Below are 12,086 nucleotides of genomic sequence, written 5' to 3'. Positions count from 1 at the left end.
GTCTTAGTCACCAGCTTGCCGCTACTGGAGAAGGTTGTTGGCTAAATTCATAAATGCGTATATCAGGCAAATGCAACATGGCACTTTTTGACTTATCTGTCTTTTCCTTGCAGTAGTTCCTTGCCAGCAGAGGGGCCATATTACATTTTTTCAGCATATATTCTGAGCATCTCTGCAGATCACAGCTGTGTATGACACTATCTCCTCTTTGCTGGGTCAGAACATAGTGGAACAAATATGTCTTTAGCAGATAAGCATTTTCATTTTCTACTGTCACACACAAAAGTATAAACATCTATAGCATAGTGTACCTACCATCCCTAATTGAGTGAATAAAAAAAATAGCTGAAAACCAAAAGCTGGATAATGAATTAAAACAGTACCATAAATAAAATGCAAATATTTGGAATCTCAAATAATTGTTTTTAGAGTTCTACAGAGCCCCTTTAATGGGTATGTTTATGTTTATATATAGCAGATGGCTAGGAACATGCAGTGCCTGTTGATTTTAAAAACATTTTGGAAATAATAGGCAACTAATGTTTCTCCTAACCAGTACATGTCCTCTTTTCCATGTCTTCTGGAATCTGTTTACTTGCTGCCATTATTGGTTTTGTATACATTCAACAAGTGTCCTTCTCTTTTCCTGTTATAGTAATTTTACTTAATTCGATTAATGTGGCATCAATACCTTATAGGCTGAGGAACAGAGTGCTCAAATTGTCCTGGATATTTTGTTTATTTACTTATTACCTTTAAACATTTATTTATTTGAGAGAGAGAGAGAGAGAGAGCACACTGAGTTGGGAGAAAAGGGAGAAGCAGGCTCCCTGCGAGCAGAGAGCCCTATGAGGGGTTCCATCTCAGGATGCTAGGATCATGACCTGAGCCAAAGGCTGATGCTTAACTGACAGAGGACCCACATACCCCAGTCCTAGATATTTTAGGAAAAAATACCTGCCACTGTTTGCTGTTGAGGGACTTTCTGGGGAGAGGAGACTGAAGGTCACATCTGTGAAAATGCTCCCTCATAATAGGACAGAAGTTTCTCCTAGTGAGTGACATTAGTCTTGGTTCTCAGTCATCGTTAGTAATGTGTACGTGAAAAATATTTCTCTGGAGTTCATTCTGTGGAACTCTAGACAATATCCAAGAATAATTGCTCAAAATCCCAGGAGAGACCAGACTGTGGCTACAGTGCATGGCACAAATTAATCAGGATAGAAGGTTGAGCCATTAGCTAGAGATGACCAAATGCTAGAGCCACCAAGACTAATCAGTCAGTGCACCCCAAAAACACAAAAAGCATATTACTCAGGAATAAACCCTAAAGCCTTCAGAAATATTCACACTACGAAGGCATTTTCATTCAACTCCACCACTAAACTATGGCCATAATTTTCAAGACTTTAGTTGCTTCCTTTTCTAAGAGAAGAGCCATAAAAGAATTCACTGTGAGATAAGGATAATCATCCAGGAAGTCTAATTCCTTTGTAAAAATGGAAGTGTTCTCCACGAATAGAAAACCCAAAAGAAACTTCCAGGGAGACAACACTACACAATACACAGTCTGAGGGCCTACTACATACATTCTTTTAAAACTGATCTTTAGGGGCCCTTGGGTGGCTCAGTTGTTTAAGCGTCTGACTCTTGGTTTCAACTTGGGTCATGATCTTGGGGTTATGAGATTGAGCCCCACGTCAGGCTCAACTCAACTTGGGAGTCTGCTTGCACTTCTCTCTCTCCTGCTGTCCCTCCCTCTGCTCACACTTGCTCATGTGCTCTCTCCAAATATTTTTTTTAATTAAAATAAAAATAATGGAAATTTAGCTTGTAATTCCTACATTTATTCAGCAAATATTTAACGAGCACCCACTCTAAGTCAGACACTAGTCTAGAAAAATAAGTGAACATCACAAAAAGCTTCAGCAAGGGAGTTTCCATGCAAGTAAATAATTCAACAGATAAAAAGAAGTACAGTTAAGAAGGCTAATAGCATTCAAATCACAATGTCATTAAACTGGTGAGTAGTTGAGTCTGAATTTGAACCCAAAACCAAAACCTATGTTTCTTGCACTAAGAAATACACTAAAAATGGGTCTGTATACTTAATATAAGTATACAAAACCACTAGCAACTTCTCTACAGTTAAGAGGATTTATGCCATTTTTATTATAGACGATCTAGCTTTCTTTTAAAAGGTTTATTTCCAGGGATGCCTGGGTGGCTCAGTTGGTTAAGCAGCTGCCTTTGGTTCAGGTCATGATCCCAGTGTCCTAGGATCGAGTCCCACATTGGGCTCCTTGCTTGGCGGGGAGCCTGCTTCTCCCTCTGCCTCTGCCTACCACTCTGTCTGCCTGTGCTCGTGTTCTCTAACAAATAAATAAATAAAATCTTTAAAAAAAAAAAAAAAGGTTTATTTCCAGACAATGTTCATCTACCATTATGAGGGAGAAAAATCGAGGATTTTAGACACTGTAGATTGTAAGAGATTTCGTAAAAATTATATTTGTACTATTTAAGAAGGCATATATATTGTACTGTTTATACTATATTATATGTGTATAGGGTGCTTTTTGCTGAAAGATGCTATGCAAGAATCAGGCAATTCTTAAAGAAACTGACATTTTTAGAGTTTCTTAAAATATAAAAGTTATGTTTTTCTTTTATCTAGTCAAGACAAATATGCTGTAAATTAGTTCATTTTATCTCTTAATGCATTTTATTTTTAGGTTTTGCAGAGTTCATAATCTAATATGAAATCTCTAGGCTATTTTGAATGAGACATTCAATTTGACCTCTTGATCTCTCAATGCAGAAGATGTCAATAACTGCCGAAGGGCAGCCTCACAGAGCATAGATCTTCCTTGATTTATGATGGGGTTATGTCCCAACAAACCCACCATAAGTTGAAAATATCATAAGTCAAAAATGCATTTAATACACATAATCTACTCGATATTATATTTTAGCTTAGCCTACTTTAATCATGCTCTGAACACTAACATCAGCCTACAGCTGAACAAAATCACTAAAACAAAACCTATTTTATAATTAAATGTTGAATGTCCTATGTCATTTATCTAATACTATCCTGAAAGTGAAAAAAACAAAATGGTTGCATGGGTACAAAATGGTTTTAAGTCTATCATTTGTTTACCCTCATGATCTGATGGCTGACTGGGAGCTATGGCTCACAGCTACTGCCCAGCATCCTGAGAAAATAATATACCATGTATTTCTAGCCCAGGAAAGATTAGAATTCAAGATTGAAGTACAGTTTCTATTGAATGTATATTACTTTCACATCACCTTAAAGTCGAATCATGGTAAGTTGGGGACCATCTGTACTATATACTCCAACATGGGGAAGACAGAGGTGAGAATTCCCACAATCATCGCCATGAGATGTTTAAAAGTATCTTGGTCTCCAAGATACCCTGTGGTTAGGAATGTTAGGAAAATAAAAAGGATCCAGAATTTTCATGGACGAGAAAGCACAGTAGAGATGAAGGCCATTGACAAGATGAGACCCATCAACACAGGATATGGGTATGGCACCCTGACAGGTGGAAAATCAGTTATGTTGCAGGGGGATAGGGGTGTGAATGAGGTGGTAGAAACTGAGGGGATAATGGAAGACAATGGTCAGATTTTGAAGGGCCTCAAGTACTCAAGTACTAGCTAAAATATTTGTTTTTTGTTGATACTAAGAGGATCACTGAGATATAAGATGGAAAATAACGTGATCTTATTTTTATTTTTAAAAAATTATGTTACTTGCTGTGAGGAGGGTAAAGTAGGGAGAATCAAGTCAGTGACCATCACAATAGTGACAGCCTGAATTATAACACTGACAGCAAAGATGTAAAGAGGTATATTCAAAATATATTTATGAATAAATTCAGTAACACATCTTTAGTGAATTGATTGAGTAGATATTGGGTACTTAGAATGAGGAAACTAGGCTGATTCCCAACTGTCTGCCTTAAGATAGGTGGATAGAATATGGAGTCATAACTAATACAGGGAAATGATAGAAACAAGTTTGGAGGAAAAAGAGGAGTCAATTTTTGACTGGTGTTTCTCGCACAAGTGGATGTCCTATCAGCTTGTGTGTAGTGATCTGTTGGATACATTAATCCACAGCCCTCTGGTAAATCTGAACTAATGGAGAAATAAAAGGAAAAAATCCTGCAGGCGGCCATGGCCTCCCAAAAAGCCCAGTTCACAAGGTAGCATCTCTTCTGGATTCATCACAGTCCGATGTCCAGTTCTCAGTATCATAGACCCTGGGAAATAATTCATTCAGGATCCCAGAATTAATAGAACTAAAATGTGTTGACTCACACTAACTAAATTTTAAGGAAACCAATGTATAAAAAAGGAATACAGCTTTATAAAGTTGCTGAAATAGAAAGTAATAATTAAGAACTTTAAACACTCACCGATTTTTTTTCATTCCACCCTCTAAGCAGTCTACAGGGGAAGCCTAAGAATCAGAAATTTGTTTGAGGAGCACGGAATCAAAATACTTGTAATTTCATGGAATGGGAATAAAACATAACAAACATCTCTTTCAAGTAACTCACACAAATTCAGTAGTTTACACAATATTCTAACTGTCAGAATGCACCACTTTGTTCAGATGGTCTCTGTTGAAAGGAAGCTTTCAAATTATTATGGTTGACAAAGTTTTTAATCTTACTCAGCAACTAACATAGTGCTAATAAGTATTTGTTGAATTAATTAATTATGTCAGGCATAAAATGTCTGTATTTCTAAAAGATGGGATATATTCCAACCATTGCAGAGTCTTGATTATAAGGGAAGTCTCTCATCTTAGTTAAAACTTAAAAGTGTTCTGAGTATGAAGACCAGAGCATCTAACACATCTTCTGTACTCATTTTTTTCCCTATACCTTGACTATCCATGCTATCACTAGAGTATCAAAGGTATAAAGAATCTAATCAAACAGGAGAGTACTCTAAAACCAGGGACATTTGGAAATATGTAGAGAAAATTTGTCACAGTGATTGCAGACCTTGAATTTATAGTCAGTGACTGCAGATAAAATATGCTAAAATGCATGAGACATCCCTGCTCAACAAGGAACTCTCCTGCCCAAGATGCCAACCGCTCCCTAATTGGAAATCATAGATCTAGAATAAATGAAATGAAGTTTAGTGGACCTAGATCTAAATTCAGATTTTTTGAATACAAGAAAAAAAGAATCAAAGGCATAACTGAGGGACAGCCTTAGAAGTCCAGTTGGATTTATTGCTTCCACAAATCTTAATAACTAGATCTATGGACATTTAGCTGAAAATTAATTTACTTAGGATAAACTGTGCTCCCCAATTCAGCTGTGGAATGTGTGTATGCACATGGGCATGTGTACATCAAAGGTACAGAAAGAGAAAGAGTGACAGATTAAAAGTGTATCTTTTTCCTTTTCAAAGATATTGGCAGTATTTTAAAGATAGTGTAAGTATTTTTTAACTCTTCCTTCATTCTCCACTCTTACCACACCAAATTCTGTCAAAAGTTAAAAGGAATCACTTGGCAAAGACACCTAAGATGTGCTACAAATGTTACTAGGCTAAGATAAATTGGATATTTTCTATAGAGATCACTAGTGATCACCAGTATGTGTACCCCTTTCCTTTTTGGGCATAAATACCATACAACTTAAGTTCTCAGAGAAGCAGGCTCAGATTTCTAACCAATGCACAGTAAGAGGATATGCCTAACAAGATGAGACAGTAAAAAGCCCCCAGAAAACCTGCCTCCTTCCTCTGCTGTGATTCCCAGGAAGCCTTGTGGTAGAAATGGAGTCATGGATCAAACTGGCTTAGATTACTAATCACCACATAGAGGCATCTGCTCTGGACAGTTACCTAGAAGCTGAGAAAATTTTGATCATAATTTTTTTATATAAAGTTACTACTTATAAGCACTGCTCATTTCTTCAACATGGGCATGCCAACCTAACACACATGTTGCTATCCCCTTTTACTAAAGTTTACAAAATATAAGTAACCTTACCTTGATCAGTAACTGATTTTTTTCCCCTTTTGGTTGCATCATTCTGAGTGTTTTCATATAAACAAACAAAAAAAATCACAACCAAAAAAAAAAAAAAACCAACAATAGTTTTTGATGCATCCAGTTGTTGTATCCTCAGGAAGTTCCAGATGTTTCCAGATAACTCTGTAGTTTAAGGACTGTGGTTTTGTCCAATGAGCAAAGGTAAAACTCAAATGTGTTTGTGATATGAAAGTGTCCAGTTTCTTCTATAAGGTTCATGATCTGCTGCAGAATGTGTCTCTCTCTCAGCGTCATTAACCTTCTGTGAAGCTCGACCCGTTCATCTAGGTAGGCCTTGTCACGTTCACCATTCTTTATTTATCTGATTTGCTTTGCTTTATTGGATTTTTTACGTCAAGAATCTGGTTGTTGTTGGTTTTTAATAAAGGTGGCGGGGGTTCATGATGGAGGGGCGAAGAAGCTGAGCTGCTTTCACTGTCGCTGCCGTCACTTAAGCTAACTCTGCGGCTTTGGCTGCCTCCTCTATTTACAGGTCTCTCCATTTCAGAGTCATTGTCCTTATCCTCTGCTTCATCTGATTCCTCCTCATTGTCATCAGAATGCAGATCTTTCATTATAGACCTCAAAGGACCTTGTTGCCTGGTCTGGGACGGCATGAAGCTGGAGCAGGAAATCATCCAGATCCGGGTGACACAGTTATGAGATTCTTACTGCTCCCCCACTACCTTCCACTGAAACTTGCAACTTTGTCCTCTGTAATGCCCCTCACATAGCCTTTTTTGACCTCTGACTACCCCATTGGCAGACTGTGAAAGCTTGGCCTAAAGCAATGGTCTCCAATCTGGTCCTCTAATTATATTCTTTCTCCAATCCAGTCTGTGTAGGACTTCCTGCCAAAATAATGTCCGAAAATATTCCTGACTATTCTGAAAAGTTAATTCCATGATGTGTGTAGCTTAGAATCTCTTTAAAACATAGAAATCTCAGACTTCTAGAATGATCTAACCATAATATGAAGAAGAAATTAAAGTCTATAGTTTGAGGGGAATTACTGAGATAATGCATTCTTAAAACTGCCTAAACTGGGGAAAACTGGACAGCCACATGCAGAAAAATGAAATTGGACCATTTCCTTACACCACACATGAAAATGACTCAAAATGGATGAAGGACCTCAATGTGAGAAAGGAATCCATCCAAATCCTTGAGGAGAACACAGGCAGCAACCTCTTCGACCTCAACCACAGCAACATCTTCCTAGGAACATCGCCAAAGGCAAGGGAAGCAAGGGCAAAAATGAACCATTGGGATTTTATCAAGATCAAAAGCTTTTGCACAGCAAAGGAAACAGTTAACAAAACCAAAAGAAAACTGACAGAATGGGAGAAGATATTTGCAAACGACATATCAGATAAAGGGCTAGTGTCCAAAATCTACAAATAACTTAGCAAACTCCACACCCAAAGAACAAATAATCCAATCAAGAAATGGGCAGAGGACATGAACAGACATTTCTGCAAAGAAGACAGGCAGATGGCCAAAGATACATGAAAAGTGCTCCATATCACTGGGCATCAGGGAAATACAAATCAAAACCACAATGAGATATCATCTCACACCAGTCAGAATGGCTAAAATCAACAAGTCAGGAAATGACAGATGCTGGCGAGGATGCGGAGAAAGGGGAACCCTCCTACACTGTTGGTGGGAATGCAAGCTGGTGCAACCACTCTGGAAAACAGCATGGAGGTTCCTAAAAATGTTGAAAATAGAACTGCCCTATGACCCAGCAATTGCACTACTGGGTATTTACCCTAAAGATACAAACATAGTGATCCAAAGGGGCACATGAACCCAAATGTTTATAGCAGCAATGTCCACAATAGCCAAATATGGAAAGAACTAGATGTCCATCAACAGATGAATGGATCAAGAAGATATGGTATATATACACAATGGAATACTATACAGCCATCAAAAGAAATGAAATCTTGCCATTTGCGACAACATGGATGGAACTAGAGCGTATCATGCTTAGCGAAATAAGTCAAGCAGAGAAAGACAACTATCATATGATCTCCCTGATATGAGGAAGTGGAGAAGCAACATGGATGGTTAAGAGGGTAGGAAAAGAATGAATGAAACAAGATGGGATTGGGAGGGAGACAAACCATAAGTGACTCTTAATCTCACAAAACAGAGGGTTGCTGGGGGGAGGGGAGTTGGAAGAAGGGGGGTGGGATTATGGACTTTGGGGAGGGTATGTGCTTTGGTGAGTGCTGTGAAGTGTGTAAACCTGGCGATTCACAGACCTGTACCCCTGGGGATAAAAATATATGCTTATAAAAAATAAAAAATTTAAAAAAAATTAGGAAAAAAAATGAATGTATAGAATTGCACTGTATGCACTGGGGAGGGTATGTGCTATGGTGAGTGCTATGAATTGTGTAAGACTGTTGAATCACAGACCTGTACCCTTAAATAATACATTATACGTTAGTTTTAAAAAGTATAGATACAGATTGAAATTAAAATATTTATGTGACTGTGAAAAAAAAAAAACTACCTAAACTGGCTTTAATCTACTTTGTAAGTTTGAGTTGTATAACAATAACACCTGCATTGAATCCAATTTCTGTCAGTTATTTGCTATGTAAACTTGTCGAGTCACTTAAACTCTCAGGGCCATTTCCTCATTTACAAGCCAGGAATAATATGGTCTATCTCAAAAATTATTATGAAGATTAAATGAATTAATATAAGTATTTAAGACAGCATCTGTCCTACAGAAGAAAGGCATGGCCTGGACTCCCAAAGCAAGAGGGGCACCCTTGTACCATGCACCCATTTGCACTCCATTCTTAGACCCCACCTTGTGCTGAATCTACTTGTTTGCCTCTTTTTCCCCAGTTATACTGGATTTAGCACAATATCTTTAGTCAAATTTGTACCTTCAACCCTTGACAGAGGGACACAGGAATACTAATACTAAATATTTGCTGGACAAAAAATTATGATGGAATACTTTAACTATTAAAAATTATCTCCCAAAGTCATAATCTAATAAGGGGACTTGATTACTATTAAATATATGTATTACTAAAAATATATACACACCTATATATTACATATATTATATATATATAATTTCTTTTCAAAACATTTTCTCTACTTCCAGTAGTCCAGTGTTCTCCTTTTCCTTAAGACATGCCATTTGAATTCACCCAACTATGCTTTTGCCTTTGCCAGTTCCTCTGGTTGAGTACATCTTTGCCTTTCTATGATCAGTTTGATGCCCCACCTGCTGTTTAAACCATTCTCTGAATGCCTCAGCCCTTGTGATCTCTCCAATCTTAGGACTGATACAGTGTGTATACATAGGTGTTCACACTTCAGTGTTTATCTTCCACATATTTGTTGATTATCACCTCCTGTCTTAAGTCATCTTGTTAGACTCTATACTTTTCTCAGCTTGAAGACTGATGAAACAAACTGCTATGTCAAAGAGGCCTATGTGGCAAGAAATGGAGATCAGTGTTAGACAAAAGCTAGCTAAGTACTGGGGAGCCCTCAATTCAACTCCTGAGGACCTGAATTTTGCCAGAAAGCATATGAAGTTGGAAGTCTGTTCTCCCCAGTTAAGTCTTTAGATGGGACCTCATATGTGGCCAACACCTTGATTTCAGCCTTGTGAGAAATCCTGATTCCTGACCCACAGAAACTAATATAACAAATCTGTATTTTACAAAGTTCAGAATGATTTGTTTTATGGAGGTAGATAATTCTTAGACCTGGGCCAGCTGGAGGAGGAAAGACAGATATTAGAATCTCACTCTCAAGAGTGAGCAAAGCAAACAACCCAGAAGTACATAGATGAGTGTTGATAAAAGGCCATAGGCAAAAAGGTCTATAGTAAAGGTACTACGTGTACATTAATATATCATGTAGTAAATGAAGTAAATTGGAAGAGAAATGCAAGAAAAATTTAAGTTACTAGCAAGTTGTTGCTAGGTGGAGCATCTTAAAATTGTCCTGCAAATGTTCTCTATCGTGGGTCAAGAAGAGCAAAGAGCTTGATGAACATGGCTTAAGTTCCCTAGAGTGGTGAAAAAAGAATCAGAAGATCCTTGGAGAACTTAAAATTTAATCAAGATAAGACCAGACACTATCTCTTGTCCCTTCTTTCAAATCTTGTCACTTATTTCTTGCTTTGTTCACTTTCTTCTTGCAAAATTTCTTCATCAGACAGATGTGATTGTTATAATGTAGGAATAAAAAGAGGACTTCTTGCACTCTTCTCAGTTTAATTTTCCATGCACTTCTTCAGAATATAGATAGTGCCTATTAACTTATAAAGAACTGCAGCTCAGCTAAAAATATTTGCCTTATGGAAATGGTGCCATGCAGCTGAAAATATCTGTCATGTGGAAACTGATTTGCCTTAATTCAGTAGAGGTAATGTGCCATATAATAAGAATTTAGAATCTAGAAGACATTTAAGTTTCAGTCTTGCTTCAATAATGTACCAACTCTGACTTCTGCTTCAAAACCTCACCTTAAAACTGAGAGTAATAACCGTATCACTACATTATGTGTGTGTGTGTGTGTGTGTGTGTGTGTGTGTGTGTTTGAAGATTTGAAAGCGAGTGATCGAGCATAAGTAGGAGAAGGGGTAGAGGGAGAAGTAGACTTCCCACTGAGCAGGGAGCCTGATGTGGGGGCTTGAGCCCAGGACCCTGGGATCATGACCTGAGCCAAAGTCAACCACTCAACTAACTAGACCACCCAGATGCTCCTGTATCAGTGTGGATTTAAAATCTGGATAATGACTATAAAATTCTCATGACCTTGTAGTAGTTCTGTTTGTAACTACTCTCAACCTACTCCCTGTCCCTTCCATCCACCACAAATACTCACACAGGCAAAAACTTTCTTTTTGTCCATTTTCTACAGTTGTTTCTCAGAGAAAAATCACAAGATATTTTGCTCATGTGAGAGAAGGTTTGTTGTTTTGTGTGTGTGTGTGTTTTTTGTTTGTTTGTTTTTAATAGCACAATAAGGTCAACAGTTCATAAAAACATTTCAACTTCTGGAACTGTGGCCTGAGTTCCTTATTTCCCCTTGAAGTTCAGCTGTTTAATATGAGTTTAGAGTTTCCACAGTTCATCTTTGAGACACTCAGATGAAGCTATTAAATTAAGTGAATCTGTTGTTCCAGACAAGTTACATTTTAGATTATTCAGAGCTACCTCTGACCCTAATTCAGAGTAGAATTTTTACTTTTATAGAAAGCTCAGATATATTTAAGTTTTCCTTCATGTTTGAAAATACTTATACTTAGGAGTGAGAATAAGGAGTTTTCTGTTAGTGGATCAGTTGCAGGCTATCCATGTGCTTTACTAAGAAGTTGACAAATGTCTATTCTTCGTCATAAAAAGATGTGTTTTGCCATATTTTTACAATTTTTAATTAAGTTGATGCGTGTCATAAAATTCATAGTTTGGATGGGCTTATTTTTCTTGGTCAGAATAATTGTTCTGCTTTCTCTTGCCATTAAGTTAGTATATTAACCATGAGGGAGGAAGTGGCTTTAATTTGGTCTTAGGCTCTAACCTTATTAATTTTGTGGCTCAAGTGAAATCTTTGAAAGTAAATTAATTGGAGCCCAGTTTTTAGTGTGCATGTTGATACAGTTATGTAATACTTCATTTGTTGTTATTTTAAAAAATAAGTTTAAGTTGATTGAGCATTACATTCCCAAAGTACATTCTTATATTAGAATGGCATTTCCAGCTGATTGGTATCAAATTTAATGGTAGCCCTAGTCAACATACTATCTCTAGAACCACTAGTATGAGGTATATCAGTATATATAAGGTATATCAGATATTTAAATTATTTATAATAAGATGCTAATGAGATTGACATCTTAGATTTAGTCAACTGAAATCCAACTTTATATATTACTGTCAACCTCAGCCAGAAACTCAAAATGCAGGGTCTTCTAATTTGGAGCTAGAGTTATTAATAACTA

The 12,086-nt window shown here is 37.2% G+C and overlaps 1 pseudogene; it reads right to left on the bottom strand.

The window, feature by feature from the left end:
• Positions 1–6,073: 6,073 nt before the first annotated feature.
• Positions 6,074–6,729, bottom strand: LOC101673885 (annotated as a pseudogene).
• Positions 6,730–12,086: the final 5,357 nt, after the last annotated feature.

Source organism: Mustela putorius, unplaced genomic scaffold (assembly GCF_011764305.1).
Source record: "Mustela putorius furo isolate JIRA1106 unplaced genomic scaffold, ASM1176430v1.1 tig00003983_pilon_pilon_pilon, whole genome shotgun sequence".
In the NCBI taxonomy this organism is placed as follows: Eukaryota; Metazoa; Chordata; class Mammalia; order Carnivora; family Mustelidae; genus Mustela; species Mustela putorius.
This window is presented reverse-complemented; position numbering and strand designations above follow the sequence as displayed.